This window comes from Pan troglodytes, chromosome 9 (genome assembly GCF_028858775.2).
Source record: "Pan troglodytes isolate AG18354 chromosome 9, NHGRI_mPanTro3-v2.0_pri, whole genome shotgun sequence".
In the NCBI taxonomy this organism is placed as follows: domain Eukaryota; kingdom Metazoa; phylum Chordata; class Mammalia; order Primates; family Hominidae; genus Pan; species Pan troglodytes.
Window position 1 is genome coordinate 135,735,748 of NC_072407.2, and position 14,051 is coordinate 135,749,798.

At 45.2% G+C, this 14,051-nt stretch overlaps 1 protein-coding gene across 2 annotated transcripts in view; it reads right to left on the reverse strand.

Annotated features, from left to right (window-relative positions):
- SPATA19 (spermatogenesis associated 19) overlaps positions 1 to 14,051 on the reverse strand; it is a 195,404-nt gene that overhangs the window by 126,237 nt on the left and 55,116 nt on the right. The window contains exons 9-10 of one of the 2 annotated variants that reach the window (XR_010147712.1): positions 6,919 to 7,105; positions 6,252 to 6,474 (exon numbers count right to left, since the gene is read on the reverse strand). The gene's annotated coding sequence lies outside the window, so the exon portion shown is untranslated. Of the gene's footprint in view, positions 1 to 6,251; positions 6,475 to 6,918; positions 7,106 to 14,051 lie in introns of those variants that run through there. The other variant, XR_001707640.4, reaches the window with a different exon arrangement.

Consider the following 14,051-nt stretch of genomic DNA (forward strand, 5'->3'; position numbering starts at 1 on the left):
CCGGGTAGCGCTGACTATGTAATTACATATTTCTGAAGCGTCACTGCACATTGTAAAAATCTCCACCTCACCCTTGCTGCCCATGTCTCTTGTCACTGAACGTTGTCCTGACTTCCTAATCCTGCATCAATTATATCATGCACTATTGAATAATTTAGACAATAAAACTGGACTGGACTCAGCAGCATACGTTACAGAAAAGGGGGCGATGCCATTCCACAGAAATACGGAAAAGGTAGTAATCGATCAGTCATTTCTCTCCCTAATCTGTCAAGGTTGCCGTCCATAACAACTGGGCTCAATGCTACACTGAAAATACAGAGATCCTAATACAAAGAGAGGAGCTGATAGCACACTTGTCCCCAGCTGTTTTTTTGGAGGTTTATTTTTAAATAAATAATTCCAAAACTCTTAAAAAGGGCATGTTTTCAAAAAAGATTTTAAAAATTTCCCTAATATTCCTACATTTCAACTAGCAAATCATCGAGATCAGGTATCAATAAGAGGAAAAACGCCTTTGTTTTCTGGTTTGTTTCTTTTCTCAAGCATTTAGGCTCAAGGGGAGAGGGGGCATTTTTTAAAGAGGGGTAGAAGGAAAAGGGCTGGAGGAAAGCCTGACTTTGATGGAATGATTGCTGGAAACCTGTGCTCCCCAGCATAGGTTTGTCCTGGTCTCAGCCTGCTGTTCACTGCCTGTCTGGTCTTTCCTCCTCCTCAGGAGGAAATGGCAGTTCTATCTGAATCTGTGCAAGGCCAAACTCTCCAAGCCTTGACGAAATCACAGTTAGGAATTTTACAAACTAGACTTCCATACACATGCACCGGGCTTTCCGTGGAGAGATCGACAGACTGGGGCTATTTTGGATGTCCCACTTAAAGCCGCGGGGGTGCCCTGTGCAGAGAGCTGGCACTGCTGGGCTCGGGGCTGGGGCGCAGCTGCCGGCGGTTCTCTGGGCAGAACCGCGGAGAGCAGATGCTCGCGCTGCAGCGCAAGTTGGGGAGTATTAGGTGCCTGGATTTGCTCCAGCAGCCCTGTGACTGCACAAGGCCAGGGTGTTCCCTGGCTCTGGCCTCCCATATACACCTCTCCCCAAAGCGCTGTCGCCCCTGAAACTTCATGGACCATGGCCTCCCTGCCGTCAGTCCTGGGAGGATTCATGGAGCGTATATCTAGCCAGTTGATTGCCTATTTTAAGAAATTAATAAAAGAGCAAGTACCAACTATTCCTTCAAAATCTCTGTCACCACACGTCTGCTCATAGGAGGTGATGGCATGAACCCCACTCCACTCCCAGCAGCCCGTTGTCTTCACCCTTAGATGTTCTAGCTTGGGGTAGGGAAGCTCTGCCACGCCCCCTTCCTTTCACACATTGTTCGCAGGTAATCTTCATTCTCTTTTCCTTGTTACCAAACTGGCAGGCTCAATGCTCAAGCCCCCATGAATTTCAGATCTCAACAGAGAATATCGACTTTAAAAACAAACAAAAAAAAAAAAACAAAAAAAAACACGTCTACCTAAAAATAATGTAGAAACCAGAATTTTTATTTTTCAAAAATTAAGCAAAAATACCTACAATCTTCATCAGTACTTACATTTTGATGTGTTTCTTTCCAACATTTTCTAAAATAAAATTTATGTTTTTGCACAACTAGGATTATATAATTATTTCTTTTTATACCCTGCACTTTTTAATTTTTCACAAGCATTTTCCCATTAAAAAGTGTTCAAAAGCTCCATTTAAAATGGAAACATAACACTCCTGTAGCAGGCAGGCACCCTCACTTACTTAACAATCCTTGAATTGTTGGGCATTTAAGTGTTTCCATTTTTTTCACGATGAATAACTTGGAATGAACATCTTTGGATATACACCTCTGACCCTCCATTGATTACATTCTCAGGTTTCTAAAAGTGGAATTACTGAGTCAAAAGATATGAGCATGTTAAAGCTCTTAAAATAAATTGCAAAATTTACATCCAGAGAGGTTGCTTCGATTTATACTCCCACGAGCCTGTATTAACTTTTTAAAATCTTTTTAAAATCTTTAATAATCTCATAGCCCCAAAATTGTATGTAGTCAAAGTTATTGATCCAGTCCTCTGTAATTCTTTTTACTATTCCAATGCTAAGAATAACCATCCTCATTCAGAAGGCAGAAAAATAGCCATCTAAATATCTTCTAGTTTTTTACAAGATTTATTCTCTTACATTTAACTCAGTAATCTATGTGAAATTAGAGCATGTATAAACAGAGGATCTCTTTGGGGACACAAGCCCCCTTTTCCCATTCCTCCAAGCTTCCATGGAGAGGGCTGTCTTCCTTGCTTGTTTGTTTTTTACACAAGACAAGCAACTTACCTGATTGTGTATGGGAGAGAATGCTAGGCCCTTCCTCTTTCCTCTTTGTCTCTGCACTCCCACTGGGGGTCCCAACTAGTCTGCCCCTCTGCCCTTGGCTTTGAGAGTTGGCCCCATGGGAAGACCTGACGTGTTTAGTGCTGCCAGGGACTCCACCTGGGCAAGTCTCTCTAGTCCAGGTGCAAAGCATTAGCGAGCTGGTTTTCTAACACATCTAGACCCACATTCTCTACCCAGTCTCTGCAAGTAATCAGTGTAATATATTGACCTCTCTCTTTCTGACTTTATCTCTCAACTCATTTTAAACATGGGCAGTGTAGAGGAAGTTATTTATCAAATCCCCTAAAATCCCAACAATTTACAATGATTATTTTAAAATAACTAGGCAATATTTCTAACTAAATAATAGATCCCTTCCTCACTAATCCGTGAGTCTTTCTTTATGGTATATCATTGAATATTTATATACTTAAGTCGAGGCTATTCAGTCTTTTCTATATTCTATTGATAATACTGATTTATTCTGTTCTATACAGTACTATACAGTGTCATACCGTATCTGTAGTACTGCATAGAACAGAATAAATCACTTATGACACTGATTCATTAGCCAGTATCATAGAGATTTATACTGTGTTCTATTATTTGTGTTTTAACAGATGCAATGATGATGTTATTCATTTGAATGGTCTGAGAGTAGCCCTGATGACAGTGATTTCCAAACTTTGGTGCACATTAGAATCACCTGGGAAGCTTGGAAAAACTAGGATGCTTAGGCTGCATGCTATACCACCAATGAAATCAGAATGTCTGGAGATTTTTTTTTAATGTCTAGGTGATTCCACTGTGCAGCAAAGTTTAGGAGTGACTGCCTTAAAAGAAGACATGTGTGTGCAGCCAGGAGACCAGGAACCAAGGGTTTTCTGCCAACTTCTCAGCCGCCCTCACTTGCAGTCTTCACTTGCAGAAGATGAATAGGTTAGCACCTGGTCACTGCCTCGCACACTGGAAAGAGTTTCCATTAATGAAAGAATGTCTTTTCAATAGTTTGCACTCCCCAAAAGAAACATGCAGAATTATCTTTAGTCATGAACTTTACTAGCAATAAAAAGTATACTCACATAGACCCAATCCCTGTTTTTCCAGGGGATTATATGGTAGAGCAGACAATGGATGTGTCAACCCACCAGAAACACAGACTGCATCACAAAAGCACGATGCTTAGACCAACAAATTAAGAAGAAACCACTAAATAATTAGAGTATGCATTCATTTTATCCATTCAAAGTATTTTGACAAGGTTGGAAAAAAATTCTTTTTGGTTTATAACATTCGCAGAGCCTTGAACTTGTGCCAGACTAGAGAAAAAATGCCTAGAATTTCTATAGCATATTTCTCCTAAGGAGTCATCATTTCCACCCCCAGCCCCAAATGTGCATCTACAGTTTTAGCTTTCTGTGCCTGTTAGTGCGTCCATGTGAGCCAGAACCACCCCAGCTTCGTCAGCCCCCAAAGCCTGGGTTACCTTCTAGTTGAATGGTGCCTGCTGGGGCAGAATTTTGACACAATACCCTAACACCTGCTGAAGGCTGCAGGAGCTTCCTCCACTCTCCAGGGCTTTGATATCCAATAAAGGGTTCCTGACCTGGGATTCTCTTCTGAATCCTGCCCTGACTGAACTCCACGCTGGGCTCCAGCTTGCAATCACCCACTGTAGTCCAGAAGACGGCCTTCGCACTTCCACCTCTGCCCTTTTCATTTCCTGGAACACCAGACTCCTATCCAATTCTCAGCTTTCAACCTGAGCCTTGCTTCCCACAACTCTGCCACCTGGCTCCCTTTCCCCAGGCTCAGTCTTCCTCTCTGCTCCTCAAAAGCCATTAAGCAATGGCAGAGGACATGTAAACCGGACCTGGGACTTTGCCCAGTGACCCCCTCCTCCTCTGGAGCTCATGCCACTCAATTATAGCATTTTCTTTCACATCTTGTATCCTCAAATAAGACACTGTTGTCAGGGGTTCTAGATCCCCATAGAGTTCCTTTCTAGCCACCCCCTGCCTAAGTGCAGGTGCACCCCAGAGTGTGGTCCACATCCTCCTCCTCACCTTATTCTCAGTCTGTCCCAAGCCAGCCGGCTTACACACATAGTTCTGCAATCGCCTTGTGACAAAGCCATCACTCCCCAGTGTTCTCCAGAGCTTTAGGCCTGTATCTTTGCTGACTACCAGAAATCCTCTCCTGAACATTCTAACGGCCTTAATTTCAAAGTCTCCAAAGCCAAGCGCTCTCACTTGTCCAGGTCCTTCCAGGTCCTCTGGTGGCACTCTTGTCTCTTCTAATGACTCTACTTAGCTCCTTCAACCATGGCCAGAGCAAAGTATTATAGTAGTGAGAGGTGACAGCGTGCTGGCAGCCCTCACAGCCCTCGCTCGCTCTCAGCGCCTCCTCGGCCTTGGCGCCCACTCTGGCCGTGCTTGAGGAGCCCTTCAGCCCGCCGCTGCACTGTGGGAGCCCCTTCCTGGGCTGGCCGAGGCCGGAGCCAGCTCCCTCAGCTTGCGGGGAGGTGTGGAGGGAGAGGCACAGGTGGGAACCGGGGCTGCGCGCAGTGCTTGTGGGCCAGCGCCAGTTCCGGGTGCCGGCCCTGGGCAATGAGGGGCTTAGCACCTGGGCCAGCAGCTGCGGAGGGTGTGCTGGGTCCCGCCTGCCCACTGGCGCTCCGCTCGCTGGATTTCTCGCTGGGCCTTAGCTGCCTCCCAGCAGGCAGGGCTCGGGACCTGCAGCCCGCCATGCCTTAGCCTCCCCCGACCTCCCCTGGGCTCCTGTGCGGCCCAAGCCTCCCCAAGGAGCGCCGCCCCCTGCTCTACTGTGCCCAGTCCCATCGACCACCCAAGGGCTGAGGAGTGTGGGCACATGGCGCGGGACTGGCAGGCAGCTCCACCTGCGACCCCGGTTTGGGATCCACTGGGTGAAGCCAGCTGGGCTCCTGACTGGTGGGGACTTGGAGAACCTTTACGTCTAGCTAGGGGATTGTAAATACACCAATCAGCACTCTGTATGTAGCTCAAAGTTTGTAAACACACCAATCAGCACCCTGTGTCTGGCTACGCACCAATGGACACTCTGTATCTAGCTACTCTGGTGGGGACTTGGAGACATTTATGTCTAGCTCAAGGTTTGTAAACACACCAATGAGCACCCTGTGTCTAGCTCAGGGTTTGTGAATGCACCAATCGACACTCTGTACCTAGCTGCTCTGGTGGGGTCTTGGAGAACCTTTGTGTGGACACTCTGTATCTAGCTAATCTAGTGGGGACCTGGAGAACCTTTGTGTCTAGCTCAGGGATTGTAAACGCACCAATCCGCCCTGTCAAAACAGACCACTCAGCTCTACCAATCAGCAGGATGTGGGTGGGGCCAGATAAGAGAATAAAAGCAGGCTGCCCGAGCCAGCAGTGGCAACCCGCTCGGGTTCCCTTCCACACTGTGCAAGCTTTGTTCTTTCGCTCTTCACAATAAATCCTGCTACTGCTCTCTCTTTGGGTCCACACTGCCTTTATGAGCTGTAACACTCACCTCAAAGATCTGCAGCTTCACTCCTGAAGCCATCGAGACCACAAACCCACCGGGAGGAACAAACAACTCCAGACGCGCAGCCTTAAGAGCTGTGACACTCACCGCAAAGGTCTGCAGTTTCACTCCTGAGCCAGCAAGACCACGAACCCACCAGAAGGAAGAAACTCTGAACACATCCAAACACCAGAAGGAACAAACTCCAGACACGCCACCTTAAGAACTGTAACACTCACCGCGCGGGTCCACGGCTTCGTTCTTGAAGTCAGTGAGACCAAGAACCCACCAATTCCGGACACAGTAGTAATCGTAACAACAGCAACCAGTGACAATTCCATTTATTAAGCACTTACTCCAGGCCTGATGTCTTGCTGGGTTGGTACAGCCACCCTTCCAGGCATGTAGCGTCATCTCCATTTTGCGGCTGAAGTTTAGGGAGAGTAAGTACGTTCCTCCAAGTTACACGGCTAATATGTAGTCTCTAGTCCAGACTCTGAGAGCCTTCTCTATGCCAGGTGCTGGGCTCCTGTTACTCTCCCAGTACCTGCGAGGGGAGTGTGGGCCCTGCGAACCACTGCGCCACATGCATCCCTCTCAGATGACCTAAGCCAACCAACCAGGTCTCTCCCTCTGCAGCATGTAGTTCAGGGATGGACTGTGGTTATGGGTTGAATTGCGTCTTCCTCCAAAAAGATATGTTTAAGCCCTAACACCCAGTACCCAGAAACGTGACTTTCATTGGAGATAGGGTCTTTGCAGAGGTTAATCAAGTTAAAATGAGGTAATTAGGGTATGCCGTAATCCCATATGACTGGTTGCCGAATAAAAAGGGGAAATGTGGACAATGAGCTTCACAGGGAGAGGGTCTTGTGAAGACAGGTGTTGGGGGAGGGCAAGGGGCAGGTATGCCACACACCCCAAGGAACCGCCGGAAGCCAGGAGAGATCCTTCCCTAGCATTGCCTGAGGGAAGGGGGCCCAACCAGTACCTTGATCCCATACTTCCAGTCTCTGGAGCTGTGGGGCAACGGACGTCTCTGGTTCTGAGTTGCAGAATCTGCACGCTTTGTTAGAGCAGCAATGGGAAACTGACACAGCCATCTCCTCCAGCCTGGGGGTGACACTCCAGAGGAGCGCAGCTCAGGGATTCTGAGAACAGAAGCTGCTCCCCTTGTCCTGTTGGTTATAAAACAAAAAAAAAAGAAAAGGAGCACGTTGCCACCAGTTGATGCTGCTGACCTCCTTTTGCAAACATGAGGGGAGGCCATACATGGAAGGGGAAGGTCCAAGAGGTGGCCAGGCAGCAGGCAGTGTCTCCTGACCACCTGCCAAAGAGCCTGCCCTAGCTCAAAGGTTCTGCCTCCTTTCACTTCAGGGATCCTTGCTGCTCAGTTTCAGCTGTGCTTGCAGCAAGCATCACACCCCCGTTTTTCAGAGGCTTAGACGGGCAAAGTGTCCCACCCAAGAGCCCACAATTCATAGGTGGCAGAGGTGGGACTGAACGAAGTCCACCCAACCTTGAATTCAGTGCTCCCGCCCACTATGGAGGTCATGACAGCGACATCCAGCATCCTAGGCTGCTTCTGGCAGTGGCGGATCTTCTTTATTTGTGTCTACCTCTTTACCATACCTCTTCCTATTTCAGTCCACTCCTAGCACCTTCCAATAACCTCGATTTAATGTAAATATATAGTTCTCATTTTTAATCCTTGGCACCTTCCTTCAGACATCGACCACTGGCCTTCTGGGCCTGCTCACCTCTGGCCACTCAGGGTCCCCAGTGGCCCTGGGCAAGCCCTGACCCGTTCCCCACCCACAGGGTCTCACAGCAGGCTGTACTGCTCTGTCCACCTATGCCAGGCTGGCTCCCTACCACATGTACCCCTGGAAAGGAAAGAGAAACTTCCTCTGCACCCCTGCTGCCCTGGGCTCTACGTATCATTACTCTTGTGTTTGCTCCCACAGGAGACTGTTATCACCTGGAACATAAGCACTTCATGGGTTTTGAATCTTCTCACTCTGACTTGGATGGCAGACCACTGGGAAATTAAGGCATTATCTCATGGCTTTGCCGTATTATACTTTTCCCACTTATTCAACAAATATTTGAATACCTGCCACTGTGAATAATGCACTGCATTGCTGAGAGCTATGAGATTAATTAATTAATTAATGAGAGTCCCTGTCCACACTGAGCTGACTGCACAGAGAAGAATAGAGACCAAATAATAATAATAATAATAATAATAATAATAATAATAATGAGAGAGAGATGTGAACACAGGGCTTATTTAGGGGAAGGGAAATGATTCCATATGTTTGGTGTATGGAGCTGTAAAAGATAAAACTGGAGACATGAGTAAAATTAGGCCCTGGATGCCTTATAGGTATGTTAACTGCTGAAGACTGATTACCTAGTACATAGTAAGTATTAAACCCCTTCATGTTTTAAGGGTTACTCATTCACGCTAACATACCCATGTATAGAGTTTTGTTTCGCCATTGGAAGGGGAATTAGAAGCCCAAAAGATACTGGGCGGTAGTGAAACCAGGTAACGAGCAGGTGCTGGCTGAGAAGTCAGGGTTCTGCCTCCTTCCCCACCCCAGGCCTTTTTCTGAGAGTCTGCCTGCTCTGCTGTTCCAGGAGGAAAGATAAAAATCTTATTCTGCAAAAGCTGTTTCCTATCAGTTTTGCTGGGCTCGGCCCTAGCCCTGCTGAGCTGCAGGGCACTGGGCTATAAGAGCTGTGCTGGAAGTGACTTCTTTGATGTTTTCAAAGGTCGGAGCACATCTCTCCCCTTTTGGAGTGTCACTCGGCTCTAGGCAGACGATGTTTCAGCTGTGGGGAGAGCCAATTAGAGCCAATTATAACCTAACTAACCTCCCATGACACCAAAACTCCTTGTAGAATTTGCCAGCTTCTTGCAAAAATAGTGTGCATACAGGCCTGACTCCCGTGTGGAATATGCCCCAACTCCAGTTATCACTGAAGGTTCAGTCATTTTCCACTGTGACTGCATATTACAATCACCTGGGCAGAGTATTCATCACTGACGCTGAGATTCCAGGCCCCGATAGTCCAATTTAGTGTCGGAGATGTGGGTCCTGGCATCAGTGAAAAAACATCCCCAGGTTTGAAAAATAGTGATGCATCTGAATTCACCCAAAAACACAGCTGGGCTTCTCTGAAACCCAACTGCTTTCTCTCCTTTCCCATTACACACGTTTTTCTGGATTAGTTGGCATCTGCATTTATTAACATTGGGTCCTTATTTCATATTTTGTGATTATTCATTCTAATTATATTAACTCTTTCAGGTATGTCCCTAATATATCTGTACTTTCATCTGATGTTATTTTTTTTCTAACCGAATATATTTCAGGAATCTTGAACTACACAAGTGAAGAGAGTAAAATTTGTTGTAAACTTTTTTCCAAAATAGTTGTGAAAACTATTTTTATTCAGTGAACAGGAAACTGAATCCATAGCATCTAGAAATAAATGTGCATCTTTGACAACTATAGCCACACACTTGACATAAGTGTGTATATTTTCCTGTATTTATCTATAAGCCTATATCCATACACATAAGCATTTATCACACACACACACACACACACCCCTCCCATAGCACAAAGTCTTGTAGCCAATCTCCAATAGGGAGTAATTCTTGAAGGAAAAAAGTGAATGAATATACACATGGATAGATGCACAGATGCTGAAAGTACAAGGTAAATAACTTATATTCACTTAAATATGGATATATAGCTTATATGTAAATACAACCTTATTTCCAGTTGGCATCTGAAAATAACAGGACATCTGTTATAAATTCCAAATTTTTATTCAATCAGTCTATGTAAATTACTGACGTATTCACAGAGCAGGATATGACTTTTTATTTTTAAATGTTAGCATATTATATTGATGCTTTTAATAATGATTAAAACAAAACTTCATTACTTTATTATTAAGGGTACGTTCAAGATGACCCTTAAAATATAAGGGGATTTATTAGACTCCATGATGAGAAATGAAAAGAAATAGTAATTTCCAGAATAAATCAGGTTTCAGATCACGAGACTAACGCCAAATGGCAGCAGACACCATTGAGTCCAACAATTTTCAAAGCTTTCGATTTGGTTTGTAGCAGCAGAAGTCTTTCTTTTCATAAAATCTTGAGCAGAAAACCGGCATCGGCTCCCAGAGCAGCAGCCCTGATTGAAGTGAGGCCTCCGAGCCCCCCGCATCAGCGGCCCCGGCTCCGGACAAGCGCAGCTTGGGAACCATCGAGCTAGTCTGGAGACTCTCGGTTCTGGCTGCACATTTAAAAAAAAATTACCTGGGAGGCTTTGGAGAAGTCCCAGACCCCACCCTAGAGATTCTGACTTCGTTGGGCTGAGGTGGTGACTGTAACGCACGGCCAGAGTTGGCAGCCACGGGCCCCGCACAGCTCCTGCAACCCGGGAGCAAAGCCGAAGCCCAGGGAGGCGGGAAGGCGTGGAAAAGCGACACCGCGGGGCGGGCTGGGGCCGTGCCGGGGCCAGAGCTCGTGCTCCTGAATTATTCCAGTCCAGGGATGGCGCTGCGCGCGCAGCAGCCGCTGGGCAATGCCGCTCTCGAGGGGACCGACTGGGGCAGGACCCCCAGAGGAGTCTGTTGTCACCACAGCAGGGCCAGAGGGGGGCTTACCATGCCCTCCCAGACGCAGCCGTCCACCTTCTCCCACGAAACACAGTCACGAGCAGCGCCAATTCTCACACAACGTTCTAACAGGAAGGAAGGCTAAAGGAAGAGCGGCCGGCAAGCCTGGCTTCCGCTGGGTTGTCTCTCAGAAGAAAATAAACTCGTGATTGGTACGGCCAGTGATTTTAATAATAATGACAGCTAAGATTGATCGTTTCATTAAGCGTTTTATACATACCCTCTCATTCAGTCCTTGGAACACACCAAGGAGAATCATAGCCCTTTGGATGAGGAAACTTAAAGTCTTAGTTCTCAAAGAAGGTTAGTGATTTGCCCAAGGTCATAGAGCTTTAATTGGCTGAGCTGAGAGTTCAACATGGGCCTGATTTGAGAGCCTGTGTTTTTAACCGCCAGAGTATAAAATATAAAATGTAAAACTATTCAGTTGCCTTGATTTTAGGGGCCCTCAACTTGAACTCGAGGTCCTGGGAGGCCATCCTCATCTTTCCTTCATAAAAGCTGGAGTCTCTTCCACATCCAGGAAGCCCATCCTCCAGCTCGAAATCCCTTCAGGCCTCCTTGAGGAAAGTGTTGCTATAAATGAGGCACATTAGCTCTTTTTGTGTTGTGTATTTATTTCTTTACTATTTGCTCTCGTTATCTAGAAATCTATATTTTAACCCTAATTGTCTCCCTGCGGCAATGATTAAGGCATGACTCTGAGATTTGCATTGCAGACACCATCAGGCCTTCAACAGGAGCAGATGAATTCCGAACTTGGCGTCTAACAGCATTTATTGCTTCATTTTCACGTCTTCCCGGCTTCAGTTTGGGCCAAAGTTGTTAATATTTTTTGCAGGTTCGGAAAGGATGGGAGGAGGTGGAATTCAGGATCACGATTTCAGCCTGCGTTGACTCTACCCAGTAGATCAAAATTGAACTTTTACCACTGAAACGATATCTTTGAATAAAAAAACCTATGGATCAGTGCCTTGTGTACATTTTACTAATGAATATTAATAGGACCACTCACAGGGTGTACAATCTCATACAAGCCACTCTATTTAGACAATGGTTATTTGGGAAAAACAAAAGGGGCCCTAGAAAAAGCTATGCAGTAAGTGGGAAGCATGTTTATTCCTCCCAAGGGGAGGTGAGAAGCCTTCAATGGATAGCTGCACTTTTTCAGTTCTCTTGTCTTAAAAGTTTTATTTATTTTAGAAATAGTTACAACCTAGCCAGGTAAATATATTGCGATAAATTCCATTTAACTTTTTCCGTCACTGGAATAGCCTCATAAAAGACAACAAAAACCTGCAGAAAATTCAATGAGGGAATAAGACTGTCAATACAGTGTGTGTGTTTTTGAAAATAAAATGGCACAATCAGGTATAAAGAAGAGTCTTCATTCAAGTTAATAAAAATCAATCTAGAAGAAAGAAAACTGCATTTTGGTGTCTAAGTAATCTTATCTTTTAATAATAATAAAACTTTCCACTTTATAGGGCTTTTTCTTTGGAGTCTCTAAGAGTTTGTCAAGCAAGTGCTGGACTAGGGTTGATGGTACACCCAGAAGCTAAGAGTCTGTCCCTGACCTCCACCAGTAATGATGGCGAGACCTTATCCTTGAGGCACCTCCGCTACACATACACTTCCCCATCATCGCCATCCCTTAACTCACCCATCAGTAATGTTGACAAGCCAGTGTTGTTCCAACTACAAAACCAAATATAATTAAGAGGAAATGGGAATTCTGCAAAAAAGCCTGTGCACTAGGTACTATTTTGTTGCAAATAATGAAACGCACTTAATAAATGGGAGCTATGCCACATGAATAGATGACTCTAAACACCCAAATGAAAAATAATAAATCTGACCTCCAGAGCCAGATAAAACTATTTTCATTTTATTGAACTACCATATTTTTATGTCTCTAAGAAGTCATTGATTGCAAGACATGCCATCAATCTAATAACTTTCCAGGGAGAAAGGAAAGAACAACCACATTGAATATACATATCAATTATAAGAAACATATTGATTTTAGAAATGTTAAAACATGGGGGGGAATATGTCTTACAAGTGAGGAAATACAGCAAATATAAATGTATACTAAGTTTAAAGAGTACTTTTATATTTATTATCTAATTTTTACCACAATTTCATAAAGCTGCTATGATTATTCCATTTTACAGATGAAAAAAAGCCCAGCCTCTGAGATGTTGATTAACTTGCTCAGGATCACACAGCTAATAAACCAATACCCTTAACTCTTTGCTTCTGAATTCCGTGTTCTTCTCACCACTCCACACTACCTTTCCGTCTTAAAGTAATAGAACCCTTTTATCTAAAATGTTTTTCTGATCACTAATAAAGAAAGATACATTTTTACAAGACTGCTCCAATAAATTCTTCACAACTGCTCTTGAAATTTCTTCATGCTTAGCTAAGATGGTCTTCACACCACCTATAAATCAAGTTCTCTACTCATTCTTGGTAGTCAGGTTAATAGAGATGCAGCCATCCCAAAGGATGCACCCTCCAAGAAAAGATACGGATCACTGGCTGAAAGCTCATATGGCCCCTGCAGCTAGCTCACTGCTGTTCGCTTCCTCACTTATTCTGGACAGAGCACACCTGCTTTTGCAGATTAAAATTGTGAATTGGCTACGTTAATTACCCTTGGTGTGTTGTGAATCTTCTTTTTGAACCTTCACTAATGAATGTGCAGTGCCCGTGAAGATTTCATTGGCTGGTTATGCAATCAGCTGTCCCCACAGCGTCTCAGTGATGAGAGTGGGAACCTGCAAGTGGCTTTCTCCATTACCTAGATTGCTAGAAATCGATTCAGTGGTGGGAGTCTGGCTATACCTGGTTATGACCTGGAAGCCTCCTGGGAGGTCAGCAGATCTAGAGTCAGAGGAGCATTTGCCTAATACGGACATGCCTCACGGTGTACCATCCAGGGCCTGGGTATGCGGCGGCACTGGGGGACATCTGACATCCCCCATGGTGCATGTGGCCAGCACGGTGGTGGCAGAATGTGTAAACAAGGAACCAGAGCACATCCTCATCAACACAATCAGTGCCACAACTGGATGGAGGACAGACAAGCCTCGAGAGGGGAAAGGAGGCTTGCTCTTCCCTCTGGCCTGCAGTAAGGGCCCTCCAGGCTACTTCACCAACCACAAGTCCCACCTTAGACAAAGCCAGGTGCACTCTGCAATCCCGCCCCCTTCTCACCCGCAGAGACACTGTGCTGGAGGCTATGGAAGTACATAGGGAGTCTCTGTTTTTGTCCCAATAAACATCAACAAGTAAGCAGAAGTATTTGTTTTGGTTTATTAGTGAAAGATTCCCCAGAACTACAAGTTTAGTGGTAATTATTTAAGAGTTTGAATTTTCCATTAGTATTCAGGGGCTTGCTTTATGCTT